The following is a 27,554-nucleotide window of genomic DNA, read 5'->3' as shown; positions in this document are numbered from 1 at the left end:
GGATATTGGGAATTTGTTGCAGGAAATGAAGAAGAACCAGTTCTTCCTGATGTTCCCAATCAACAACAAATGCAGGCATTTAAAACATGGCATGAGAGAGCCAAGAAAGTTATGTATTGGCTGTCTATCAGTATTTCAGACTCTATGATTGTGCATATTCAGGATGCAAGTACGCCAAAGGAGGCATGGGATACTTTGTCAAAAATGTATAGCACAAATACGCAAGCCAGGAAAATGCAGCTCAAGCAAGAGTTGCATAATGTGCAAAGAGAAAGTATGAGCATCAACGACTACCACATGAAGGTGAAGAAGATTGCAGATGCACTTGCTTCCATTGGGTCACCAGTGGAAGATGATGATTTAGTTTCCGTGACCTTGAATGGTCTAGGAAAGGATTATGCACAGTTTCGGACATCCATTTCAGTTCGTGAAAGATTTCCTGATTTTGAGGAGTTGATTGCTCTTCTAATTTCTGAGGAACAGAGAAATGGTGGTGCATCTTCTTCAGGAGGAACTTCAAAAGAAGCTGTCTTCTACTCAAATGCTGGAAGAGGTAGAGGCAGAGGTAGAGGAGGCCGATTTGGAGGCCGTGGCAGAAATCAGAATATGCAGCAAACTCAAGAAAACCAGTTCTATGGAGGAGGACGTGGTAACTCTAGAGGCAGGGGGAGCCAAAGAGGTCGTGGTGGATGGCAAAGAGGCCAAAATGCAAACAGTAATGTTGAATGCTACTACTGTGGTAAAATGGGTCATATGGCTAAAGACTGCTATAAAAAGCAGAATGACATCATGAATGGAAAACTGCAACAAGGGAATTATGCATCTTCTAGTAGACAGGGTGATGACAGAAATGAGCACTTGTTTATGGTGCAGCACATGAACAATTCTGTGACAAGTGCAGAAGAAAGCAATGATGTATGGTATGTTGACTCAGGTGCATCAAACCACATGACAGGTCATGCAGAATGGATGGAGGATGCAAGGAAAATGGAAAAACCAGGATTTGTGGAGACTGGTGATGATACTGCACATCCTATTGTGCAGATTGGAAAAATTCCCTTGTCTATGCAGGATGGGAAAAAGAAATACCTGTCTGATGTATTTCATGTCCCGAATATCACCAAGAATCTGGTTTCTGTTGGTCAAATGGTTGAACAGGGCTTGCAGGTCAGATTTAATCCTCATGGATGCTTTGTTGAGGATATGAAAAATAAAGGTCGCTTGATAGCAAAAGGAAAGAAGAAGGGCAGAATGTTTACATTGGATGCAGACATGTCTGAATTGAGTGCAGCAATGTTTGCACATGGGACCGGTGTAGTTGCAGATATTGATATCTGGCATAAACGCATTGGTCATGTTAATGTACAGCGACTTAAATCAATGCAGGCCCAAAATATTGTTGCAGGTTTGCCGAAATTCAAGGTTGCAGAAATGCATAAGGTATGTGAAGCCTGTCAGTTTGGAAAACAGGCAAGGAAACCATTTCCTAGACATGTTCAAGAGAGTGAAAAGCCATTGGAATTAATCCACTCTGATGTGTGGACTACTAAAGCTGCATCTCTTGGAGGCTGTCATTATTTTGTTACTTTTATTGATGACTATAGCAGAAAAGTTTGGGTGTATTTTATGAAAAAGAAAAGTGAAGTTTTTGGGCATTTCAAAACCCTTAAAGCTATGGCTGAAAAAGAAACAGGTCTGCAAATAAAATGCCTAAGGTCAGATGGAGGGGGAGAGTACCTCTCAAATGAGTTTGCAAAGTTCTTGCAGGAGCATGGCATAAAGCAGTAATATTCATGCAGTTATACCCCACAACAAAATGGAATTGCAGAAAGGAAAAACAGGCATATTGGAGAGGTATCTCGTGCCATGCTCAATGGAAAAGACTTGCCAGATTTTTATTGGGCTGAAGCAGTTGCTACAACAGTCTACATAATGAACAGGACTCCCACTGCAGCAATACATGGAATGACTCCAGAGGAGAGGTATACTGGTAGGAAACCAGATATTTCTCATTTGAAAATTTTTGGTTGCATTGCCTATGTACATGTGCCAGATGAGCTGAGATCCAAGTTGGATCCAAAAGCTGAGAAGTGCATCTTTATTGGTTATTCTCTGCAGCAAAAAGGGTATAGATGCTATAACCCTTCTACTCATAAGTTTACAGTGAGCAGAGATGTTGTTTTTGATGAGATGAGTAGCTGGTATAAACCAGTAAATGTGATTGATGATGTAGATGCACAAAATGGTAATGCTGCACAAAATTCACAGCAGCAGTCACAAAATATTAGTGGACCTGGAGCGTCCTCTAGCAGTGGTTCACATTCTTCGCCATGGACAGGCAGATTGAGATCAGGAGAATCTTCTGAAGGCAGCGCAAATAGTGGTATGCAGGTATCACGAAAAGGAAAAGAGAAGGTTGATCAGCCCATGTTTGATGTGAATGTAGGTCACTCTTATGTGGATGGTGAATCCAGTGGCTCAGAACAGAGCATTGATGATGAGTTGGGTATTCCTTCTATTGTTACACCTGGAGTAAGGAAGACCAGGGATGTTTTGAGAGCACCTGGGAGTGAACCTACTTTGCGCAGGTCTACAGGAGCTAGGTATCCTGTGGATAGGCTGAAATATGATGGATTTACAGCCATTCACTATGCATATATGGTTAAAGTGATACAGGAACAAGAACCCACATCTTTTGAGCAAGCCATGGGAAAAGAAAAATGGGAGAAAGCCATGGATGAAGAAATGGATGCCTTGGAAGCAAATGCTACATGGGAGTTAGTACCTTTGCCTAAAGGTAAGAATGCAATTGGCTGTAAGTGGGTTTATAAGGTGAAGCACAATGCTGATGGTTCTGTGAACAGATACAAGGCAAGATTAGTAGTCAAGGGGTATGCACAAACATATGGCATTGACTATGAAGAAACATTTAGTCCGGTTGCAAGGATGGCAACCGTAAGAGCAGTCATTGCTATGGCTGCATCAAAGGGATGGTCTTTACATCAGATGGATGTAAAGAATGCCTTCTTGCATGGTGATTTGCAAGAAGAGGTCTATATGGAGCAGCCACCAGGTTATGTGCATGCTGTTCATCCTGAGTTTGTTTGCAGGTTGAAGAAAGCCTTGTATGGCTTGAAGCAAGCACCTAGAGCATGGTCTGACAAGATAGGACAGTATCTTGTCACTATTGGCTTTCAGATTTCCAAGGCAGATTTCTCACTTTATGTGAGAAAAACAGAGAAAGGTATTATGCTGCTTGTCATTTATGTTGATGATTTGATTATGACAGGTGACAGTGATGAAGATATCCTTCATGTGAAAATGCTATTGAAGCAGAAGTTTGAGATGAAGGATTTGGGAGAGCTGCGTTATTTCTTGGGCATTGAGGTGATTAGATCACCAAGTGGGATACAGCTCTTGCAGAGGCAGTATGGATTGGACATGTTGTCCAAATATGGGATGACAGGCTGTAAGCCTATTTCAGTTCCTATGGAGCATAATATGAAGCTGAGTACAGATGCAGGTGAGTTTCTAGAAGACTCTACTATGTACAGACGCATAGTAGGAAGTTTGATTTATATGACTATTACCAGGCCAGATTTGAGCTATGCTGTTGGATTGGTAAGTCAGTTTATGCAGGCTCCAAGGAAACCACATTTGAATGCGGCTAGACGCATACTTAGGTATGTGAAGTCCACATTGCAGTATGGACTATTTTATGAGACTGGGGTTCAGATACAGTTGCATGGATACACTGATGCTGATTGGGCTGGTAGTATTTCTGATAGACGATCTACCAGTGGATATGTATTCTCTTTTGGGAGTGCTGCAGTCACTTGGAGCAGCAAGAAACAGCCTACAGTTGCCTTGTCGAGCACAGAGGCTGAGTACAGGGGTGCAGCAATGGCTGCATGTGAGGTAGCTTGGTTGCATAAGCTACTTTATGATATGCATCAGTCTACAGATGGGCCAGTTGTCATTTATTGTGACAACATGAGTAGTATACACTTGGCAAATAACCCAGTCTATCATGCTAGAACAAAGCACATTGAGGTGCATTATCACTATGTGCGAGAGAGGGTTTTACTAGGTCTTATTGATCTAGTTTATGTCAGCACAGAAGATCAGGTAGCTGACATATTCACGAAGGCATTGGGCGCAGAGAAGCTGCGCAAGTTCAGAGACCTGCTTGGTGTGCAGGAATTGGGATTGAGCTTGAGGGGGAGTGTTGAGATATCGAGCTCCACTCGTGATACGCCAGGGTGACCGTTGTATATTTATGTCACCGACTTGTCAGTTGCAGACGCGGTTGGTACACCGCCCATGAATAATAGCTACATGATAGCTATCCTTATCTACTCTAGTTCGTGGCTCAGTTAGTATGCCACCTTAGTTAGTTGAGTTTGGTTTGAGACCCATATATAGGGTTCTTCTATTTCTTTGTACTTGAGTTCTTTTGGCTTACACAACTAAGAAGAGGAAAACTGTTTTCAGCCTCCACCCTTGTGTGTCTTCCCCCATTGTGCAAGCAAGAAAGCTTCAAGCGAGACTCCTTCCTTCTCTCCCACAATCTTGACAGTTGATCATTTTGAGAAAATGCTTTGAGCGCTGTAGACAATTTTGCATTGCCCTAAACCCACGGAAGTGTGCTTTTGGAGTACCTTATGGGCTATTGCTGGGCCATGTGGTCAGTTCGGTAGGAATTGCGACAGACCTCGAGAAGGTCAAAGTTATAGTTGCCATGGGTCCACCACGCACTCCGAAAGAAGTTCATAGCTTTCTGTCTTCGGTTGGTTACTACCGTAGATTCATTAACGCCTTAGCAGAAAGAACGTTGCCACTTACAAATTTATTGTCCTTTAGCTGTTCGTTTGTATGGGGTGACCCTTGTAAGGTAGCATTCGAGGATGTGAAACAAGAGCTAGCAAGAGCGCCCGTTTTAAAAGCACCTAAAAGAGGTGAGGTGTTCTATATATTTTCAGCAGCCACCATGTATAGTATCAGCTGCTGTTTAGCCCAATTTTGGGAAGAGAAGTGGTACCACCCGATTGCTTTTGCTAGTCGGAAGCTGGGGGTATCCGAAATCAATTACACCTACATGGAGAAGCTGTGTCTAGCGATGGTCTTTGGGACCAAGAAGTTCAGGCATTACATTCTCTATGAGAAAGTCGTGCTTTATACGAAGGCGGAGGGACTTCGACTATTGATGAATAAGTTACAGCCGCCTGATCGTTTAGCGAAGTGGTTGATCACTTTGCAGGAATTTGATTATGAAATCAAGAGTAAGCCACCAAGGTTGCAAGGCATCGTGGAATGTCTAGTGGACTTTGGGGAGCCGAAAGAATCTGTGGCTGAAGGTAGTGACATGGAGATGATATTTAAAATAGATACGGCATCTATTCCCTCCTGGTATGCTGCAATAACGCATTATTTATCAACAGGAGAGGCGGGATCCGAACTATCTAAGGTCGAGAAAAGGAAAATTAAGCAGCAAGCGTTAAAGTTTGCCTTGATCGCAGGTACATTATATCGGCAAGGGGTTGATGATATCTATCGCCGATGTGTGATGCCTGACGAGGTGCCATTCATTTTGGAGGAGTGCCATGATTCTGCTTGCGGTGGCCATTTTGCTGGACGGCTTACAGCACAAAAGGCTTTAAGAGCAGGTTATTGGTGGCCTGCCATCTTCCAGGATGCGTTTGCGTATGTTAAGCGATGCGATATTTGCCAACGACATGATAGTCGAGAGAATAGGAAACGACCACTCACCCCTATTATGGCGATACTTCCATTTGAGAAGTGGGGAATAGACTTTGTGGGTCCTATTACTCCGTCATCGACTACGCAAAAGCGGTACATCATTGTAGCAACTGACTACTTCACAAAGTGGTCAGAAGCACGTACAACAAGGAAAGATGATGCTAAAGAAACTGCTAGTTTCCTTTTAGAGCAGATAATATGCCGGTTTGGTCCACCGAAAGAATTAGTGTCGGACCGCGGAACCCATTTCTTGAATAAGGTGATCAAAGGTTTGACAGAGTTGTGGAACATCAAGCATAACAAGACAACCCCATATAATCCGCAAGCCAATGGGCAAGTCGAAAGTACCAACAAGCAGCTTGTGGGCATCCTGTCCAAAATTGTGTCAGAAAAGAAACGGGATTGGGATAAAAAGTTATATGTGGTAGTGTGGGCTTATAATACGACTTTCAAACGAGCCACTGGCCATACCCCGTTCAAGTTAGTATATGGGGAGGAGTGTGTCTTGCCTCTAGAAATCGAGCTGCCGACTATTCGGTTTGCCATCAATCATTCTTTGAGCGATGAGGACGCTCTTTTTGAGCGCTTGACGACACTGGCACATTTAGATGAGCTTAAGTTGCAAAGCTTATTGCACCAAGAAGTGGCGAAGCGCCGAATGAAGAAGCTACACGACCTCAAAGCCAAGAAATACACCTTCAAGAAAGGACAGCTTGTTCTGTATTATGACGCACGACGAGAATTATTCCCAGGCAAGCTAGAACCCAAATGGGATGGGCCTTATCAGATCGTTAGAATAGGAAAGAATAAATCTACAGTGTTGTTAGCTGACCTTGAGGGGATAGAATTTAAAAATAAGGTTAATCTTAATAAGATTAAACCTTATTACTTCTGATTTTTCTAATGCTATGACTGCCTTGCAGGTCTAGGCAAGATTGATCAAGCATCTGCAAGGAAATCGTGATAGAGGTTGATGGGTCGTCTGATCCCTTATTTAGAACACCCATATTTGGAACAGAGATATCATCAGGGAAAGCTCATTTGGTGGAGCAAAGGATACAAGGTGATTGAGCAAGAAGGTGGGACATTCATTTGGGAAATCAAGGTCTTCTGCCATCACTGCCTACAACTTTTGACGAGCATCCCTATTGAATTCAATGATGATGGAGGGATGGAGCCTACAGTCCACCCATTGAATATGCTGAATTTCGATTACCATAATTACGAGTAGAGTTCAGGATGGCAGAATATGTAAACCCTTTATGGACGTACACCTTGTACTTTGATGGGGTGTCCAGGGGTGCATGCAAAAAAGGAAGTGTAGGAGTTGTCATCCGAGACCCCCGACGACGCATTGTCATGAAGTTAGCTGCTTATCTTGGGGCGAATTTTACTAATAATATGGCCGAATACAAAGCCCTGATTATGGGTTTGAATATTGCAAAGAAGGGTGGTATCCGCCAGTTGTTGATAAAAGGGGACTCTCAGTTGGTTTTAAATCAACTCAATGGGACGTACATGGTGCGGAACCCGATCCTTTGTATGTACCATCATACTGCCATAGCCCTGCTAGACGAATTCGATAGAGTGTCTTTTCAGCTGATTCCACGGAATTGGAATCAGTTTGCCGATTCATTGGCTAATCTTGCGTATGAAGATGACCTCTTCTTTAATTGTGGCCCTTGTCCCGATATATCTATTGATGGTGAGACAGGACCTGGTCGTTTGTGGGGTATGCTTTCTGAACATGCCTTCTTTGGCAGACGATGGTTGATTTGGGTGATGCAGAGGGTAAGCGAGACTCATCTACCTTTATTATCTCGGACCCACAGACTGATTCGACGACATGTGATGCGAACACTTCTTGCGATATACGCAGGAGGGATAGGTCATAATCTACTGCACCTAGTTTAGGGCTACAAGCTCTGTTCCCCTGGGAATAGTATGCTTTGATGTCTATCATGGTTGTTTCCAGGTGGATGTTCTGCATACTATTGTTTTATTTCATTAGGCCACGAGGGCCGACTTAGTTTTGTAGCAAAGTCATGTCTGATTTCATTAGGCCAAGAGGGCCATTTCCCTGTCTAGTGCGGGTGCGTTTAATTGGGTTTTTTGTTTAGTGTTGTGCTGGACAGATTTCGTGGTTCGTGGAATTTGGTGGAGCCTGGAGGAGCCTTTGCTGCGATGGAAGCTTCTTGTGGCCAATCCAGGTGATATTTCTCCTTTACGAGTACCTTTCTTTCCTGTTATATGTGTATTTGTACTTGTCGAGGGGATCTATTTTTTTTTATTTTTTTTTTGGGGACCGGCAACCAAGGCATGAAGTCCCAGGGTTAGGCTAAGTATGTTTGAGGGAGGTTGGAGTAGTCATTGCCTCCTGTAAAGACATTGTCAGGCATTGAAAGACCTGTTTTAGAAGGAAGCCCTAGTGGCTCTGTACTGCTAGCCTGCTAGGCAGCCGTTCTAGGAGTTCCTGTTAGTAGTGAGGCAGTTAGAGAAGCCTGCTAGAAGATCATAATGATGATGCCAAGAAATCCTGACTGTCCTAAAGGATGACTATCAATACGAAGGTGTGTAAAAAGGGGTTCTAACCCCTATCAAAGAAGAGGAGAAAAGAAATGAAAATATATAAGCAGTTGATCATTGCCTTGCGAAGACCTGGTAGGTTCCTGGGGACGAGTCAGAACCCGGGGCCGATACCTTGTCTTCCTAGGGGTGGCTTCTTGCTGGAAAAATAATATCAAACCAAGGAAGGTTGGAGCGAAAATAAAAGTGAGCGTTAGAAAAGGATTAAGTGTCGCCTTGCGAGGCCATGGTAGGTTCTTGGGTGCCGAGACAGGTCCTGAGACCGATGCCCTGTTCTCCTTGGGTCACTACGCTCAGCTCCCTCCTTTTTACATGCCCAAGTATGTGCATCCAATAAAAACCCCAAAAGAAGACATGTACTGGATGAAAATATTCCTTTGCTCAGGCTATAGGAGTCCTCGCCTTGTAGGAGCTCCTAGTTGTGTTGTCTTTAGTTGGTCAGTAGTTCAGACTACCACTTCGGGCAACCTCTTTGACAATTCTTTTTAGTTTGGCTGTGTTGGAGCAGCTGGTTAGTGACTCCCTTCAGATCTTCTATTAAATGATGCTAGGTCTATTCCTTGCGGATGTCATGCCTTGGTTCTGTCCAGGGGTAGGGGGAGCATTGTGCTGAGTTTTAATATATATTTGTTTTGTATCAATTTGATGCTTCTTTGATTGTTTATGTGCAGATATGTTCGTGGGTTTGACGGACTGAGTCGTCCTATCCTGTGGTCGCCAATGAAGGATGGATTTTAGGCCCCGGAACATGCCTAAAAATAGGAGAAAAATATGGAAATGCGGGGGAAAATGCTCAACCACGAAGGTAGCAACTCGAGCGAGCACGATTTTAAGCGTCAAGTACTTGACGGGCGCCCGTACGACACTCCGAGAATTTTCATAATTTTTCCGTGCGCCCATGCCAGTCAGTGAAGCTGCAGGCCTGTCCAGGATGTTGAGACGAGCTCACAGAAATTTTCAGAACGCAGTTCGGAGTTCGCACGCGAGAGTTGGCCCGAAACCGGCCGGGGTGCCCAAGAGGGGGCCCAAAATTGAAATTTCAAAAGGTGCAAGAGAGGGGGGGTGACCTTTGGCACCCCCCCCTTCAAAAAATCGTGGATATGGAGGGGGGGCGGCGGCTGAAAACAGCCACCGAAAAAAACGCGACTCCCCCCCCCCTAATCGATTGCAGGGCTTGCAAAGAAGCCATAGTGATGAACCTCCAGGCCTGGTCAAAGCATCATGCCGAGTGAATCGCCGGTCTCCGCTCCCGCAATGGTGGACTGGTTGGAGAGAGAGAAAATCAGTCTTTCTCTCTCCTCTCTCTCTCTCCTCTTAGCCCCCGTTCGTGCTTGAAGGAATAGGGTGGAGATGGACGGCCGGATGGATGCCGATTCTTGATGGGATGAAAGAGCAATGCAAAACCATTGTAGATTGCTGATTCCAAGCAGAATTCATGGTTGGAAATCAATCATGGGACGTGCCAAATTTAATGAAAAAACCCGCAAGACACGGTAATAATTGTTTTTACAAAGAAAATGGTCTTTTGATGCAAATTTGGTTGATAAAAATGTGTTCATATGGATTGAGTTTTGAGTATGTCGTGCTTTGAGTTGGTTTCTAGCTGTTCATCATTTAAAAATCAGGAAAACATGTGTGGGTTAGCAGAAAATAGGGAACCGAGACACGAAAAACCATAAAAATGAAGGAAAATAGGGTTTTTTGGGCTAAAAATGATGCAATAAATTAATCCACACCTACTAAAATTTTTGTTTCTGCTGAAATGAACTAAGGGCCACAGCCCATAAACTGAACTTAATTTTTAGCAATTAAAAAATGGGAGAAAATGGGAAAATTTGCAAGAAAATGATAAAAACACCATGAAAAATAGGGGAAAAATACATTTGGAGCTACGAAAAATATAGAAAAATAGGATTTATGCTTGTTGATGTATAGAAAGGCTGGGGCATGAAGTTATGCTTCAGTTCAGCCTTGTTTATATGTTTTAGTGCGTGTTTCCTTCCTTTCTCCACATAAAATGACAAGGAAACCCTAAAAGAAATGAATGCAATGATGCACTATCAACGGGGAAGGGTAGAGTTGTGGAAAAAATGGTTAAATGCCGCTGAGCATGAGGAATAATTTGCTGATTTTATATGCATTGCATCTAGGATGGAATAATAATGATAAAAATTAAAACCTAGTAGCACGAAGATCACTTCGATGCTAGGTGTTGCAGCGAAGCACAAAGCGGTTAGAAAGAAAAGCATGAAGGAGATGTTTTGCACTTGCACGCTGCTGGTTTTTTAAATGTTTGAGCACTAGGCATCCACCTCTTTGCATGATCATTTAGAGGAAATTAAAAGTATCAGAGTTAGCTCCTGGACACGCATAGCAATTGTTTTCAGTAGGCCTTTGACCCACCGTTGAGAGCGTGAGGTTCCTATGCTGTAGGATAGACGAGGGTTATAGGGGGCAGCAAGTGAGGAAATGGTACATTCCTGGATACGTTTATTTGGTACCTTGAGCGACGTTTGTGCGAAATGTCTAAATGTTGAGCGGTGCATCGAGGGGCCAATTCCCAAGGTGTAGGAGAGTCGCAGAGGGTTGACGGCATTCAGCCGTAGGAGGAACCCCATGTGTATGTGATTCGAGCCTTTTGGCTATGTGGAAGGGACTCCCTCTGAGGAGCAATATTGGGATAGGATCAGTTGGACTACAACGTATTACAAACGCAATGTTTAGGAAGGCAGAGATTTTGATAGACGCTCCTGGCCGCGAGGCCAAGGGGTTGTCTTGCGCATAGTGATGAGGTCCGGCTAGTGCATGAGCCAGTGCCGGCCCGTTTTTAGGTCCATCATCATCCCGTATGATAATTAGGTCATCTACATAGATCTAGTACCACAATACTTACATTTTTTTTTCTTAGTAAAGAGACTATGATCAGCCTTTTGAAGTGCAAATCCAAGGCTCTTCAAGTAAGTACTAGGCCATACATGCCAAGCTCTTGGAGCTTTCTTTAGCCCATAAAGTGCTTTTTTAAGCTTGCAAACATAATGCAAATACTAAGGATGTACATACCCTTCCAGTTGATCCCGTAATACCTCTTTTGTCAAGTCTCCATTCAAAAATGCATTCTTAACATCCATTTGCTATAATTTCTAGCCCTTTGCTTTCTGCAGCCAATGCAATAACTATCCTGATTGTTGTCATTTTGACAATAGGACTAAATGTCTCCTCATAATGTAGGACATATTATTGTGCATATCCTTTTGCAACTAGCCTAGCTTTATACCTTTCATTGTTGCCATTAAACTTGCACTTAACCTTATAGACCCATTTATAGCCTATTAACTTCTTACCATCAAGCAATGCTACTAGTTTCCAAGTTTGATTTTTAGCCAGTGCATTCATCTCCTCATCCATTGCCTTACACCAAAATTTTCCCAAGACAGCTTCACTGAACATGATAGGCTCTCTATCCATGAATTTTGACATATATGCATAATGATTTGCTAAAAATCCACTATGTGTAAGCCTGTCAATAGGGTATCTCACCCTCTGTGACCTTCTCAATTGAGGTGCACTACTTGATTCACCTCTTTCATGAGGCAGTACATATCTATTTTGCCTAACTCCAAGAGTATATACAAATGGGATTCCAAGTTCACTATCCAGGCTATTAGCTGAATCATATCCAAAAACCAACATCCCAGGAGTATCATCAAGAACTTTCTCTTTGACTTTTCCTTCTACTTCATTTCTCCCTCTCATTGACATAGCTTTGTTAGTGGATGGTGATGCATGACTATCTAACCTACCAACTCAAGGAGAAAAACTTGGACATACATCATCGATAGGTCTAGACATAGTAGTGCTTTACTGTGGAATAGCAATAGATACATGACCTGAAGATTGATCATTGGGAAGATGAACCATACCATAAAGCTAACTCATCAAAGATGATATCTTTGTTGATCATAGTTTTCCATGTAGATGGATGAAAGCATTTATAAGCTTTCTGCTCCTAAGCATAGCCAATAAACACACACTTTTGTGCCTTAGGATTCCAAGTTTTTCCTCTTCTCATCTAGAATGTGTACATATGCAATGCAACCAAAGACTTTGATATGGTTGATGTCTAGCTTATGACCATACAATTTTTGATAAGGTGTCATGTCATGAATCCCCACTATAGGAGTATGATTCAACATATACATAGCTGTCATTATAGCTTTAGCCCAATAATACAGTGGCATGTTTTTCTCATTGAGCATTGCTTTAGTAGTCTCCATAAGAACTTGATTTTTCCTTTCTACCACTCCATTCTGCTGTGGAGTGTAACTACAAGTAAGCTATCTACAAATGCCATTCTTTGCCAAGAATCTCTCAAACTCATTGGAGACATACTCACCTCCACTATCAGATCTCAAACAGGAGATAGAACAGTCAAAACCTACCACTTAAAGTCTTTAAAAATAGCAAGTACTTCATCCTTATGCTTCAAGATATACATCCATGTATACATGTTGAAATCATCAATGAATGTCACATAATACCTAGATCCACCAAAAAAAGCATTATGGGCTAGTCCCCAAACATCCAAATGAACTAACTATAGTGGTCTAGAGCTGTTCTAAACATGCTTCATGAAAGGAAATTGAGATTGATTTCCAAATTGACATGCACCATAACCTAAATCCAAGCAGGCAAAATTTGGCAAGCTTATAACTAGCTACTTCTTTTGCATAACATGCAACCTTTGGACATTGGCATGTCCAATGCACTTATGCCTGATCTCAAGATCTCTAACTATACCCTGGGCAAGCATAATTGATTTCAACTGTGGAATACTAGCATCCAAGGTGAACATATGACCATGTTTTCAACCTCTAGCTATCAGTTTACAACCATTTCCAAACTCCTCAATAAAACAACCATCTTTATTGTGTTAGAAATCAAGCTCACTGTCAGTGTGTCTTCATCTATGATCGACATCTATGACAACTAGTGTGTACATCTATCTACATGTGACTACATTAAATAAGTCGGGTTAGTAGTCAGTCAGTGACCTGACTAGAGTTAGTCAGTCTAGTCTACATTTACACTAGGTCACTTTATCTTGTAGAGTGTGTGTGCTTTTCAGTATAGTGTGTGGAAATGAAGGAATGAGCTTGAAAGCCTGAAGGCTCATGGATATGGAGTCTTTCCCTTTCTCTCTCTCTACTCTTTTTGAACATGGTATCAGAGCTTCATCCATGAGGCTGTGGGAGAATGGGCATGACAACTTGCAAATGAAGCCATAGTCAAAGGAAGGAATCAGCGTGGACTGCCTTCTAAAAATCGTGGATTGCCTCCTGAAAATCAGCAACCTGTGTCTGAAAATCGTGGACTACCTCCTGAAAATCAGCAACCTGTATCTGAAAATCTGCGCCTGCTGATCTGAATGGACAGCAACCTGTTTCTGAAAATATGCGCCTACTGATATGAGTGGACAACAACCTGTCAATCTTCAGTGGGGCACCTGGACAAGGTTCATAGAGCATGTATGCTCACTATTGAAGGTATTTGAAGTGTGCAAGGAGTAAATGCTTGTGTGGGAGCTCTGTTATGAGCTGGAGTGACAGACACAAACCTGTAATCATTTTGAACTGCTGTAAACATGAATGGATAGCATGTATTCAGTCATTACTGACACATAGGAGCCTTGTACTACACTCAGAAGCCATCTTTGGAGCACAAGAATGTGTCAAAGCATGCATACATTGGATCAAATGTCTTGAAGCTGAGATCTCTTACTAAGAATACTCAGATCTGAAAATCAATGACAGGCTGAAAACTGTCATACACAGTCAATGACAGAATACTCAGATCTGAAAATCAATGATAGGCTGAAAACTATCATACACAGTCAATGACAGAATACTCAGATCTGAAAATCAATGAAAGGCTGAAAACTATCATACACAGTCAATGACAAGTACTGTGCATTACTAAAGCAATATAGGTCATCTTGGGGGTTCCATCATCTATATGAATTGACCTATACATGCTGAATGCATGGAGAATTAAAGCAAGCAATGAGCATCATTGAAAACTGAATTTTGAAGCTGAAATAAATGCAGTTACACTGTCCTGGTTAATTACAAACAACTCATGAGGTTTATGCCATTGGTCAATAAAGACAGGTTGTCTATGCCTACTCAGATGCTCATGTATTGAACTTGCCACTACAAAGTAAATGTATGACATGGTCAAAAGATATTTTGGAGTTGCTTGGAGCTTGGTATGCTGAATTTTGATTGACTGCAACCTGAAACTGAATTTGTTCACACACTCAGTTTTGGACTTGAAATTGCTGCTGGTTACTCACAGTTTACAGTTTTCAGACTGCATGTATGTACCCTGACAGTGAGGTTACATAAGCTTAAGCTGAAGCAAACACATAGCTTATGTATTGACAGTTATATCTACAGTTGAGACCACTTGTTTGAGGGTTGTTTTGGGGTGTCAATGGGCTGAAATACCCTGTTTTTTTTTTGCAATTTAGTGCAGAAAACTGTCATAAACTGTTACGGACTGAACTTAGTCAGTCATACTTATTGGACTGCAAGGAGTCAGGCACTTGATAGACAGTCTATTGCATCATGGCTAATGCACATGGGACTGACAATATCACTCAGATAGTTGGAGAGAAGTTGGATAATAAGAACTTTACATTATGGAAATTCAGAATGAAAAACTTTCTGGTTGGCAGAGGTTATTGGGATTTATGTACAGGAGATGAAGTTGCTCCTGAGTTGCCTGCACACAATCCAACAAATGAACAGAAAAGAGCCTACAGGCTATGGAATGAAAGAGCATGCAAAGTGCTGCATTGGTTTTCCTTATGTATATCTGATGCTATGGTAATTCAAATCACTGGATGTGAGACTCCGAAGGATGCTTGGGACATACTGATGAAAAATTATGGAACCATGACACATGCAAGAAAGATCCAGTTGAAAGAGCAGTTCAACAACATGTCTAGGAATGGCAAGAGCATCCAGACATATACCACGGAGATTAAGACCATAGCTGATTAACTTGCTACTATTGGCTCAAGTATATCAAAAGATGATATGATTGCTGTTGCTTTGAATGGCTTAGGCAAAGAGTACAAAGCTTTTGACACTTCCATTTCTGTCAGAGAAGAGCCCCCTAGCTGGGAAGAGCTAGTTGCTTTGTTGCTGCATGAGGAAGTCAAACTTGGTTTGAATACAGGTTCTAGTGCATCTCAGAGTAGAGACACTGTGTTGTACTCTAGCCAGCGTGGCAGAGGATCTAGAGGTCATGGTTCATTTCGAGGTCGTGGTGACACTCGTAATACTTATGGACAGCAGCAGCAGCAGAGTAATTGGCATGGTGCAAATACACAAGGCCAGCGTGGATCTGGTGGGTTTAGAGGCAGGGGGAGATCACCCCGAGGTAGAGGTGGTGGTTTTGGTTCATGGCAGTCATCTGATCAGTCCAACAGGGACAAGGACTACCATTATTGTGGCCGGTATGGGCATATTACAAAGGATTGTTACAAGAAGCAAGGAGATATGAAGGCAAAGGGCAGACATCATGGGCACTATGCATCTTCCAGTGGTGCTCATGATGAGTCAGTTGATAGACTCTTTGCCATGCAGCATGTATTGAAAAATGCATCGAGACATGATAGAGATGACAGATGGTACATTGACTCTGGAGCGTCAAACCACATGACCCCGCATGGAGAGTGGTTTGATGAGATGGTTGCAGGTACACATGGTCATGTATGTACTGGGGATGATACCCAACATGACATAAAGCATAAAGGGATTGTTCCATTGATGATGCTTGATGGCAAGAAGAAAGGCATGCATGATGTATTACATGTCCCGACCATAACAAAGAATTTGTTGTCTATGGGTCAAATGGCAGAACAGAATCTGCAAGTGAGGTTTAACAAGGATGGATGTTTCATTGAGGAGTATGGAAATGGCTGTAAGCTAATTGCCAAGGGCAGAAGGGATGGCCGGATGTTTACTTTGGAAGCGACCATTCCTGAACTTAAAGCAGCTATGTTTGCTCATGATGAGAGTGCCATCAGAGATGTAGAGATCTGGCATAAGAGAATCGGACATGTCAATGTACAAAAACTGAAATCTATGCAGCAAAAAGAAGTAGTACTTGGATTACCTAAATTCAAGTATAATGATTTTGGTCATGTATGCCCTGCATGTCAGTTTGGGAAGCAGGCACAGTTTCCTTTCATGAGACATGTAAAAAACAGCACTAGGCCTTTACAGTTGGTACACTCTGATGTTTGGGGTCCTTCACATAATGCTTCCTTTGGCGGTGCACGATATTATGTCTCATTTATTGATGATTTCAGCAGGTACACTTGGCTTTATATCTTGAAACATAAGGATGATGTGTTTGATGCATTCAAAGACTTCAAGAAACATGCTGAAAATGAATTGGGCTGTTACATATCATGTTTGAGATCAGATGGAGGAGGTGAATATGCCTCAAACTACTTTGACAGGTATCTTGCTAAACATGGGATCAGAAGACAGCTCACATGCAGTTATACACCGCAGCAAAACGGTGTTGCAGAGAGGAAAAACAGGGTTTTGATGGAGTCAGCTAGAGCTATGCTGAATGAAAAATGTCTGCCAAATGGTTATTGGGCTGAAGCAGTGGCGACTGCTGTATATGTGCTGAATCGAACCCCTACAGCAGGGATTCATGATGTCACTCTGTATGAACGGCTGTATGGTCATAAACCTGATATTTCACACTTGAAGGTATTTGGCAGCATTGCATATGTGCATATACCGGATGAGAAGAGGAAGAAATTGGATCCTAAGGCAGTGAAAAGTGTGTTTATTGGATATGCACAGGAATGGAAAGCTTATAAGTGTTATGTACCTTCTACGCATGAGACACTCATAAGCAGAGATGTGGTATTTGATAAGTTAGCATCTTGGTATGGGAATCCTATTGCAGTGCCTACTGATGGCTCACCCAGTATGAGTCATGCTGAAAATACTCCTGCAGAGAGTACTTCCATGACTGGTCAGACATGTGATGTATCATCTACAGTGAGTCCTTGGACAGGTCGATTACGGAGTCGCACTATTGCATCCACTGACACGGATATGTCAGTGAGGGGGAGAACAGATAAGGGAAAAGAAAAGGTTTTTGAAGATGTAACAGGTCCATTCACTGCAGGTTATGATTCATCTAGCAGTGACAGCTTAGATAGTGAATTGGGGATTCCGTCTGTTATGACGCCAGGTGCTAGACAGAGCCGTTATGTGCCGCCTCATGAGAGGCAAGCTCACAGTGAGCCACAGCTTAGGAGATCAGAGAGGGTCAGACGACCTGTTGACAGGTATACTTACACTAGATATTCAGCCCGTCATTATGCTTATATGACGAAAGTAACAGGTTTTAGAGAACCAAGTAAGTTTGACGAGGCAGTTTCAGATGAGAATTGGCGTGCTGCTATGGATGAGGAATATTCAGCTTTGGCTGAAAATTGTACATGGGATTTGCTACAGTTGCCTGAGGGCAAAACACCTATTGGATGCAAGTGGGTGTATAAGGTAAAATGTAAATCAGATGGATCATTGGAAAGATATAAGGCCAGGCTGGTTGCAAAAGGGTATGCGCAGCAGTATGGTCTTGATTATGAGGAGACTTTTAGTCCTGTAGCAAAGATGGCTACAGTTAGAACTGTGATTGCTTTGGCAGTAGCTAGAGGCTGGAAACTATGGCAGATGGATGTAAAGAATGCATTTCTCAATGGAGAATTACAGGAAGAGGTTTACATGGAACAGCCTGAAGGCTATGTACATCCAGAATTTCCAGCACATGTATGTCGGCTGAAAAAGGCATTATATGGGTTGAAACAGGCACCCAGAGCATGGAATGCTCACATCAGCAGTTATTTACAGCAACATGGTTTCCGATTGGGAGATGCTGATCATAGTCTGTTTGCGAAGAAGACAGATAGTGGCTATGTTTTTCTAGTTGTCTATGCTGATGACTTAATCATTACAAGAGATGATGAAAATGGGATTGCTAAAATAAAGACATGTTTACAGATTGAATTTAAGGTCAAGGACCTTGGAGAGTTGAAATACTTTTTGGGGATTGAGGTTGTCTCTACACCTCAAGGCATATGGTTGCTACAGAAGCAGTATGCTCATGACATGTTACAGAAATATGGTATGGCTGATTGCAAGCCTATGGATACGCCTTTGGAGCAGAATGTCAAGCTGCAGATTGATGTTGGGACAGAGATTGAGAATGTTACTATGTACAGACAGATGGTAGGCAGCTTGATCTATCTCACGATCACTAGACTTGACTTGAGTTATGATGTGGGGCTGATCAGTCAGTTCATGCAGAAGCCTCGCAAACCACACTTGGATGCAATCAGAAGAATTTTGAGATATGTAAAGGGTACCACAGATCATGGGCTATTTTATGCATATGGGAAAACCCTTGACTTGATGGGGTACACTGATGCTGACTGGGCTGGTTGCACATATGACAGGAGGTCAACCAGTGGCTATGCATTTGGATTGGGTAGTAGCATGATCAGTTGGCAGAGTAAGAAACAGCCTATAGTTGCATTGTCCAGTACGGAAGCAGAGTATCGTGGTGCGGCCTTAGTGGCCTGTGAAGCTAATTGGTTACAGAAGTTACTGAATGACTTGGGAGTACACTTGGACAGCAAAGTCAAGCTGTACTATGACAATTTGAGCAGTCTTATGTTAGTAAGCAATCCTGTTTATCATGCAAGATCAAAACACATTGAGGTTCACTACCATTTCATCAGGGAAATGGTTTTAGCAGATTAGATTGACTTGGAGCATGTGAAGACTGAAGACCAGGTAGCAGACATCTTTACCAAATCACTTGGTAAAGATAAGTTCATTCACTTTAGACAGCTACTTGGAGTGATGCAGATGATTTGAGTTTTGTTTTTGAGCTTGAGGGGGAGTGTTAGAAATCAAGCTCACCATCAGTGTGTCTTCATCTATGACCGACATCTATGACAGCTAGTGTGTACAGCTGTCTACATGTGACTACATTAAATAAGTCGGGTTAGTAGTCAGTCAGTGACCTGACTAGAGTTAGTCAGTCTAGTCTACATTTACACTAGGTCACTTTATCTTGTAGAGTGTGTGTGCTTTTCAGTATAGTGTGTGGAAATGAAGGAATGAGCTTGAGAGCCTGAAGGCTCATGGATATGGAGTCTTTCCCTTTCTCTCTCTCTACTCTTTTTGAACATATTGAACCAAACTTATAGATTCAACTTTGCCATTGTCATTTTTCCAACTGATACCAAATTATTAATAATAGATGGAGCATCCAATATATCATGCAAAGTCTTCATTTGACCATTATGTGTAACCAAAGGAACTACACCCTTATGCTTAACATTATGTTGTGCATCGACATCTATACAGACATAATTATGCTTGCACCATCTTAGTGAACCATTCTCCATGCAAAATTGTGTGATTGGAAGCCCCCTGAGTCAATGTACCATACATAATCTAACTTGTGGTCCTCAGAGACATTGTTGTGAAATACAAACAACCTCCAAACAAATTTTTGTTCCATATGAATTCCATTTCAACCATCAAACATCAACAAGAAGCAAGTTTCCTTTGTAAAAATGAGGCATACCACTTATTTGCATGTTGCAGGTTTTTTGATTATTTTTCCGGGTTGCCAACGGACCGACCAACAACAAATATTCAATGTTGAACATCTTCTCTCAGCCTCCTCTTGATCTTGGAGCAATTCGTGCTAGATAAAGTATAATGACCCTGTCGTTTGCCTCTAGTTTTTTGATTTGCTTGTTTCTTCTAGCAATCCTTAGCAATATGCCCATATTTACCAAAGTAGTGTTAGACCTTGTCCTTATTGGATTTCTCATTCACATTATGAGTTGCCATGAATATCTGCCTCTAGAGTTGGACTTCCCCTTGCTTGAAAGCATCCACCACCTCTAGTATTTTGCACATGATGATTATTCACATTCTGATATCCACTATGGTTAGTCCCCCAACCATGAGAGGACCCTCTACCACAGCTACCACGGCCTGTTTGATTTGAATAGAAGACTACATTTATACCCTTTGAGCTACTTGAGCCAGTAGATAATCCAAGCTTGGTCTCTTCATGAACAAGCAATGACACCAACTCATTGAAATCAAGCATCTACTACCACACTGATATAATTGTATCAAATGACATACTTAGGTTCAAGACCATTTAGTGTAACTACAACCAAGTCTTCATCCTCCACTTTAGCTCCAATAGAAGCTAATTGATCAACAATGGTCTTGATTTCCATGACATAGTCTTGTATTGACTGTCCTTTTTTATCCATAGTGTTAAACTTTTATTTCAGCTGAATTTTTTGTTCACTAGTAGTAGTGCCATAGTAACACATCAAGATGCCCATGCATCTTTCAGTGCAATTCATGATCTGCATGATCATTGCATCTGAACTACATAGTGAGAGCCAATGCAAGACTCTATGAGCTTGTTCAAGCCAAGCATGATGTGCTCTCTATTGTTCAGTAGTGGGATTTCTTTCTAGAAGATGTGGTTTAACCTCATCACCTGTAATAAGATCCAAGTATCCTTTGCCAATCAAGAAGTTCTCCATGCAAAATTTCCATATTGTATATTTATTGTTATCTAGCTTATCAATGACAATCTAAGTGATATTACCTAACCCTCCTACATTTGCCATATCTATAGCTAACAATATTCACTACAATATCCAAATTGATTGTGCTAACAATGCCTAACTCTCTGCAGACCAAGATTTCTTTTCACCGATAAAATGCTTGCATAGCATTCAAAGAATACATGTACATTAAGTAGCTACTTTGCATCCAACTCAGTCTAGCTCAATCTAGTCATGTAGCATCCATTAGTAGCTTAGTCAAAGTCACCAAAATCCTAGCCAATTTACATAGACATACACTTTGAAAAACAAGACAGTATTAGTCCTAGAGTAAAATGTAGTAATGTATTTGCAACAACAATGTATTTTAGCTCAACGATATGCCAAAACATGTGCCAACCTTTGCCACAACATCTAGGAGTAGTAACATATTTGTGTAGGCATTAGTGATTACATATACTTCATGTAGACATGAAGACAGGCCTTCCAACAAACACTAAGAGGCCAATGTCCTTTTATACCAGTAATAGATTACTTCAAAACTAAACAAACACTGCTCATGTTAGTTCACAGACCATTCAACACTGATGTAGCATCATTGAGGCATGAATATCATTGGAGGCCTCAGTAAGATCCATACATGGGAGTACAAGCTATTTCAAATTGACTATAGCATATAGTCTGATGTTCATAGCTCTTGTGGATGTTCAAATCCATCCTAGAGGGAAGATGTCACTAAGGTCAATGCAAATAACTCCTCAACATATCAGTGAGTTACTCATCGCACATGGGCTACTATACCTGTCTTCATTGCTCCAAGAAAACATGCACGTTTTCCATGTATTCCACATTGACCCAAATTGCAAGTTTGTTGCTAGTAAGTACTACTATATTTAGCACTCATCAATAGTGCCAAAGATACTCTAGAAGATAGACAAGACACATGCCATTCAATAGCCAAGTATGAAGGTATCTTCCATAGCTCTGATGCTATCCACACAGACAAACTAAAAATAGATGCAACCCTATAGCTTCACATTGAATACCTATCTTGATTGCTGGTCACAAAACTCACCTCCCAGAGCTCTACTATAAGCCAATGACTCCCCTTGAATGCCTCAATAGGCCATGAGTAGAAACACATCAAGTTCATGCCTTCTAGTCTTCTATAGGAATCTTTATCACAATCTGTAGATCAAATAAAAAACTCAACTTTTCACTTAAGCTCCTCTAGACACTTGCTCTAATATCATGTAAAGAGTTAGGAGAGACAAAGAGACAAAGGGATGGAGTAAGAGCTGAGAGTAATGTGCTCTTTGTCTATCTTCATTCTTTCATCATTATTCATCTACACACTCAACAACTCTACAATAGTAAAAATAGAAATAGGTCTAAATGACCATCCTAGCTAGCCATGGGTGAGTTATTGACTCACCTTGTTGTAACACACATGTGTACAACTATGCTACAACTATAGAGGGGAGTCAGTGGAGCTTGATTCTTAACCAAATCTCTATTCATTACCCCCATCACCACATTCCCTTTGTTCTAGGCATTATTTAGAGAGGTTTACGACACATTGTTTAACCTCTTGAGATGATTGTCTCACAGGTACTTGTATAATCCTTAGACCTATAGCCATTGATATGAGAATGGAGATGCAAGTCCTTGATTCATGACAATAGATAGTTGTCCTTTAGAGATAGGTAATCTCAAGACTCATGGTAGTAGCCGCATTGATGCATAGAGAAAATTTTGTGAATTGTAGTGTTCGAAAGTCATGAACATTGGCAACAGTTTGTAGCACCTCATCTTTTTAGAATTCTCTAGGAAGTGCAACTAAATTTGGTACAACATATTCCATTTTAGTCTAATGCGTTACATCAAAATTAGCTAGCAAAGCTTTGATATTTCTAATGAAGATGCATTCAAACTTTGATGAAGGAATTCTATGCATGAGTGAATGCCATGAGTCTATCCTTGATTTAATTCTTCCCTTTTATCACTTAACCCGACCTAAAATGTAACCATCTTCGCATGCAATTTGCAAAGTTCGTAATTCCTTTCCATGCATTGTGACTATTTGGACATCATTCAATGGGCGTCTAAGATTATCTCATATACGAGACACAACTAGGAAATTATTATCTAAGTGCAATTATGTGTTATATGTGCTGTTCTTTTCGCAATGCAACAAGGATGCCTTTAGACAAATCCACCTTTTAACTTATGTAATATGCGTTCAAGAATGCAATTACCATGACCATGCAAGTACTCGTCATGCAACTTACTTAGTAATTCGATGTGAGTATATAAAATTTCCAATATATTCAAACTTGCCTAGTGAATTAAAGACATGCTTAAATGCATCCTTTTCATGCAGGAAATTTATCAAAACCTGGGCGTTAAGATTTGGGGTGTTTTCCACTCGTGTACTCGGGGTGGAAGCTCTCGCGTATGCTCCTCTCGCCTTTTGTTTAGGAGCCATTGACTCAGTAATTTTGTTTCAGCAACTCACCCTTGGGTCACTTTCGCGTATCGGATCCTCTCTGTCCGAGAACTTATCTTCCGTGTAGGACATGGCCCTTGAAGATACAGTTTTAAGAAAAACCGGGAAGGCATGGGAGAACAGGGCTTATGGAGGCTTTAATAGAAGCTTCCAAGCTTCTGTCCTATAGGGAATGGTGTGGAGAGAGAATGTGATTGGGGAAGATGACGATGGACGACGACGACGATGATAATAATGATGATGATAATGAAGAAGGTGGAGGTGTGGCAGCGTGGCAGACGGCCAGAAGGCGGCGGCAGCAGCATACGCTTCTCTCTCCTCCTCTCCCCTCAAGCTTAGGGAGGGGGGTCATATATAGGCTTGAAGGGGGGTAGCCACACAAGTGGCGGGTGCACGATTCCCTCCCCCATGCCCTCCACCACTTAACTCAAGCATTCCTCTCACACTCCCTCTCCCCCGCCATGCAACAGCTAAAGGGGAGGGGAGTTTATCCAAATTATTTTTTCCAAAAATTTATCCATTATCCCTTTTTTTCTCGTGAAGGGCGTTCCCGCGTGGGCTTGCGGTCTTCAAGCCATGGCTTCCTATCTGCAACACGGAGCTGGAGTTGCTATTGCACGAGGGTGGAGCACTTAGCCAAAGGTCTTTTTGTCGTGGGAGGTCACTTGAAATTGCTCTTGTGCAGGGTGTGCGGGGTCTAAGGTCATTAATATTTCATGCAAAAATATTACATTCTCTCCCCCTTAGAGGAATCGAGATGTCCTCATCTCGAGATGATCTGGGGGTATTGTTGGTTGAGGGTACTTTCATCCATCCAAGTGGCATCCTCTTCGGGGTAATCTTTCCACTGGATGAGGTATTCTCTCAAGGTTTTGGATCTCAAATGCCTCTCCCTAACATCTAAGATCCTATCAGGCCATAGCTCAAGGACTCCTTGGCTAGGCATTACAACTTGTTGATCATCAAGCACATGATTAGGTTAGGCACATACTTTTTCAGTAGGTTGATATGGAATACATTATGAACTTTTAGGTTTTCAGGGAGTTGAAGTCTGTAAGCATTAGGCCCTAGGCACTTGAGGATCTTGTAGGGTCCACAATACCTTGGACTTACCTTTTTGCATTCACCCAAGGATAGGGAACTCTTCTTTGGACGTACACAAATGAAAACCATATCACCTTCAACGAAGGATCTGTCTTGACGTTTTAAATCTGTGTAGGCCTTCTATCTGTCCTTGGCAGCTTGGATGTCCTATCTTATTGACTTGATTTGGTCATCCATGTCTTCCAGCATCTGCTTTGAAGCTTCAACCCTCAAGGTCGGATCCGAGAAGTTTAAAGGAGTACAACAATCGTGCCCATACACTGCTTGAAAAGGGGTCATCTGAATGCTTTGTTGGTAAGAAGCATTGTAGGAAAACTCAACCAGTGGCAAATATTGAATCCACTTTTTGGGTTCACGGCAACAGTGTGCCCTAAGCATATCTTCAATGACCTGGTTGATTCGTTCTATTTGACCATCGGTTTGGGGATGATAAGCTGTGCTGAAACAGAGTTGAGTCCCAATGGCCTCGAAGATAGCCCTCTAGAAGTGTGATGTGAAGAGAGAGTCACGATCACTAATGATTCTTCTGGGTAACCCATGCGGTTTGAATATTTTCTTGATGAACAACCTTGCAATGTCTGAGGCTTTATAGTTTGTCTTAACAGGGATAAGATGTGCAACCTTGGTGAGCATATCCACCATGACCATAATGGAGTTGTATCCTCCTTGAACTTGGGGCAGGCCAACAACAAAGTCCATACTAATGAATTCCCATTTCATTTGGGGAATGTCAAGTGGTTGCAATTTCCCTGGCATTTTGACATGTCCAGCCTTAATGCGTTGATAAGACAAACATTCCGTGACATATTTGAGAATGTCACCTTTGAGCCTATCCCAATAATAGCTCTTCCTGACCTCATTGAGGGTCTTGGCATAGTCAGGATGTCTTGAGAAAGGGGAGTCATGGGCTTCCCAAAGTATCTTCTGCTTGAGTGATTGGCTTGTCGGTATACATAATCTTATCCTAAAGTAGACAAGACCACTATTGATAGAGAATTCTTGATACTTTGCCTGTAGCCTCGGGTCTTGATCCTTGATGGGGATCTCCCTTAGCAATTTCTGATAGGTTGGGTCATGGCATGCCTCTTCTCTAGCTAGCTCGAGAATTGGGTTGTTTGGCATGGATATCTTTATGGCTAGAGATCTTGTTGTTGATGGATCTTGCAAGATTAGAGAATTTAGAAAAGCCTTGCAGCTGAGTGCATCGGCAACTACATTCTCCTTTCTAGGCCGATATTTGATTTCAAAGTCATATTCTTCCAGCACTTCGATCCATCAACTTTGCCTTATATTGAACTCATTCTGGGTAAAAATCCATTTAAGACTCTTGTGATCCGTTACTAGGGTAAATTTATTAGCCAGCAAGTAGTATCTCCAAAGTTTGAGAGCATGAATGATAGTTAACAGCCCAGATCATGGGTAGCATAGTTCCTTTCATGGCTCTTTAGTTTCCTCAAAGAGTATGCTACGGGATGACCTTCTTACATAAGCACACATCCTAAAGCAAGTGTGCTAGCATCAGTTATCACTTTGAACTCCTTACTAAGGTTTGAAAGTTTAAGGATGGGTGCTGATACCAAGCTTTGCTTTAGTTTGTCAAAGTTGGACTGTTCAGTAGGTGACCATACAATTGATACTTGCTTCTTTAGTAGATGAGTCAAAGGTGCTACAATCAAGGCATAGTTTTTGATAAAGACCATGTACCATCCTGTCAATCCAAGAAAACTACGTATTTCTTTGAGCTTGGCCGAATCTACTGAAATTCCTTCCACTAATACAATAAATCCCAGATATTCAATCTGTCGCTTGAAAAATGCACACTTCTTCTTCTTGGCATAAAGCTTGTGCACCCTCATTGTTTCAAGGATGATACAAAGCTGGGGTTCATGATCTTCTTCCTGCTTGGAGTAGACTAGGGTATCATCAAAGAAGACGAGTACGAAGTCATCAAGATAGGGCCTAAAGATATCTTGCATTAATGTGTTGAAGGTAGTAGGAGCATTTGTCAGCCTGAATGACATGACTAGGAATTCAAAGTGTCCATACCTTGTGCTGAATGCCCTCTTTGGGATATCTTCTTCCTTGATCCTTATCTGATAATATCTAGACCTGAGATCTATCATAGAGAAGATCTTCGCACCTTGAAGATGGTCAAGAAGTTTATCTATTCTTGGAATGGGGTATTTGTTCTTAATGGTTGATTGATTCAACCCTCTGTAATCAATGCATAGTTGAAGCATTCCATCTTTCTTCTTCTGGAACAACACTCAACTCCCCATGGTGAACTGCTAGGACGGATGTAGCCTTGGTCTAACAGTTGCTTGAGTTGCTCCTTCAACTCAATCGCTTCCAGGATGGACATTCTATATGGCCTCTTTGCAATTGGTGCAGCTCCTAGCGCTAGCTTGATTTCGTGATCGACTTCCCTTTGAGGAGGAAGTTCTGTCAGCTCTTCATGAAATATGAATGCGTATTCCTTTAACCATGAAGGTTTTTCCCTAGACTCCTGATTCTGATCTAGCTTATTTAGCTTAATCAAGTAGACAGGTAGCCCCTTTCTAACTCCTTTTATTATGCGTGTTGCTTTGGCCAGCTGAATTTTTGGCTTCCAAGCCTCTCCTTGAGTTATGACCAATTTTCCTTTAGAATTTCGAAAGGAGACTTGGCCCTTTCCATAGTGAATGTGGGCATCATTAGGTTTAAGCCAATCCATTCCGAGCAAACACTCGTGGACACCTAGGTTCATAACCGTGAATCTGACCGAAGTCAACTTTCCACCAAATACGAATTTCACCTTAGCAGTTTGCCTGGTACAAGAGACCTCACGACCATTTGCTAATTCCACAATTAAGGTAGGTGCATCATTTGTGGCTATTCCTAATC

This window comes from Lygodium microphyllum, chromosome 2 (genome assembly GCF_053477565.2).
Source record: "Lygodium microphyllum isolate KBCC chromosome 2, Lygodium_microphyllum_v1.1.10, whole genome shotgun sequence".
Lineage (NCBI taxonomy): Eukaryota > Viridiplantae > Streptophyta > Polypodiopsida > Schizaeales > Lygodiaceae > Lygodium > Lygodium microphyllum.
Note: the sequence above shows the minus strand (reverse complement) of the source record.